Source organism: Pristis pectinata, unplaced genomic scaffold (genome assembly GCF_009764475.1).
Source record: "Pristis pectinata isolate sPriPec2 unplaced genomic scaffold, sPriPec2.1.pri scaffold_175_arrow_ctg1, whole genome shotgun sequence".
NCBI classification, from domain to species: Eukaryota; Metazoa; Chordata; class Chondrichthyes; order Rhinopristiformes; family Pristidae; genus Pristis; species Pristis pectinata.
In genome coordinates, this window is record NW_026262508.1 from 38,758 (window position 1) to 41,346 (window position 2,589).

General features: G+C 45.3%; 1 non-coding gene across 1 annotated transcript; it reads right to left on the reverse strand.

Annotated features, from left to right (window-relative positions):
- Positions 1-627: 627 nt before the first annotated feature.
- Positions 628-698, reverse strand: trnag-gcc (transfer RNA glycine (anticodon GCC)). The gene has a single exon. It is a non-coding gene; the product is annotated as a tRNA-Gly (tRNA).
- Between the last annotated feature and the right edge of the window lie 1,891 nt (positions 699-2,589).

Sequence of the window (2,589 nt, forward strand, 5' to 3'; positions counted from 1 at the left end):
ATGCAAAGAGACGTGGGTGCACTGCTTCCCTCACTGAAGAAAATGAACAGCTATTTTGTTTTGTTTACATTGAGGGAAATGTCATTGTATTGACACCATGACACTTGGTTATCTATATCCTTTCTGAACATCGATTATTCGTTATTTGAGATGCGGCGCACTCCGCTGATATCGCCTGCTGACTTGTAGATGGAGTTAGATCAGAATCAAGCCAGACAGTCGCACGAGCTTCGGGTGTAGAGTAGCGGTCTAAGGAGGCAACCTTGTGAGACACCGGTTTTGAGGATACCCAGTGGCGGAGATGTTTCTGCCTGTCCTGACTGATTGCGACCTGTTGGTCAGGAAGTCAAGGTTCCAGTTGCAAAGGAACTTGTTGAGTCCCAGTCCAGGCGTTTAGCGATGACCTCCGTTGGAATTATAGTATTAAAGGCGGAGCTGCAGTCAATAAATAGTAGTCTGGCGCAGCTGTGTTGTCATTCAGATGCTCGAGAGATAAGCGTCAAGCCAGGGAGATGGTGTCGGCCGTGGACCCGTTCTCGCATTTGGCGATTTGCAGTAGTTCGAGGTTGCATTGGCGACTGGAGTTGATGTGTGCCGTGACCAACCTCTCGAAGTAAAAGGTGGGATTGCATTGGCTGGGAATCGAACCCGGGCCTCCCGCGTGGCAGGCGAGAATTCTACCACTGAACCACCAATGGATGTGATAGTTGATGTCCACGTCGTCTCCATCAACAGCACTGCAGTCATAAAACTATTTTTTGATTTCTTCAGGAATGTGAATCGTTGTCAGACAGGACCTCCCACCGGCAATTCCATGCTGACTTTTCCTGAACACTGCTTGACTACCTCAGTGCAGATTATTCCCGCAGCTCGGAAGTTTTCAAAAACGTGCTTATCTCTCACCTCAGACTGAGAGGCCTGTCATTGGTCTGGCTTTTCTCTGCTGCCTTTCTTTAACAAAGGCCTGACATTTCCTGAATCCCAGATATCTGGCAACTCAGCAGTGGCCAGAGAAGATTTAAAAAAAATAACTTTCTGTCGTGACATTAGCAAATTAGTCGCCTGCATCCTGCAGTAACCTGGGATAAATCTCATTGCCCCCTGGGTATTCACGGCTATGTAATAGTTGAAGACCCAATAAATTCGCGCTTCTTTGGATCAAAGCATACATTTCCCCTTTGGTCCTTGACGGGCTCTGCTCATCCGAGTCCAGATGAAGGATATCGACCGAAACGTCGACTTCTCATTTCCCTCGACAATCTTCTGTGTTCCTCCAGCTCGCTGTACATGTACCCCGACACTTTACTTGAATAACATATTGATAGACGTGGTGATTGGTTTATTATTGTCACATGGACCGAGTTACAGTGAAAAACTTGTCTTACATCCCATTCCCGCATCAGAATTCATCACAACAGTGAATTGAGGTAGTGCAAGGTAGAACAATGACAGAGTGAAGAATAAAGTGTGACAATTACAAACAAAGTACAGTGCAGGTAGACAATAGGGCGCAGTGTCATAACGAGATAGGTTGTCCGCTCAATAGTTCATTTCATCGTATCACGGAAAATAAATACAAAGTGACCATTTGTTTTATTTAATCTGCAAGGATACTTAATTCCACTTCTTGTACCATGAGTTCCATGCTCTTATATTCTCTGCCTCGGCAATTGAAAGTGAGCATCCTGTTACCAGAATTTCCCTCCTCAATTCAGTTCATTACTTCTTCAAGAATTTAACGACTTCAGTCAGAAAAGACCTCCCAGCAACAAATCCATGCTGACTTTTCCTGAACAATCCTTCACTATCGAAGTACGGATTATTGGTGTTCCTCAGTTTTCTTCCCGAACAATTTCCCTGTCACGAAATTTACTCTGCAATTGCTGGCCAGTTCTGGCCTGCCACTGCCCGTTTTATCCATGCTGCCCTTCTCCAATGGAGAGAAAACATTTCCTGAACTCCGGTCATCCGGCACCGCCCCTGTGGCCAGCGAATATTAAAAGATATATGTGTCTCTCATGGCCCCAGCAACCTTCTCCCTTGCCTCCCAAAGCATCTTGCGATACACTTTATCAGGTCTTGGGGGGAAGTAAACTCAAAATGCTTGCTGGGACATCTAATACATCCTCTTTGTTTAGTGTAACCAGTTCCAGAATACAATTGCACCCCTTCCTGATATCTATAAACTCGATGTTTGTCTCCTCACTGAATACAAAATAAAAATATTCATTCACGACCTGACACAATACTTCGGACACACGCACACATTTCCCATTCAGTCCTTGATGCGACCGACTCTTTGCCTCGTTTACCACGTTGCTATGATCTACAAATAAACTGTCCCGGGATTTCCTTTAATGTTGCCTGCCAGGGATATTTCGTGCCACCACTTTGCTGTCCGGTTTTTACTTATTCACCCCTCCCCGCCTGTACCGATTCTATCTGCCAGAAATGCCTCAACTGTTTTCCGTTCCCTACACCAGTCATGTTCCTATGTTCTTTTTTTCATGGAACTCTAGACGATATCACAGGTTCCAAGGCCTACTTACATATCACTTCTCCAGGAACATGTTGGTACTGAACTTCCAC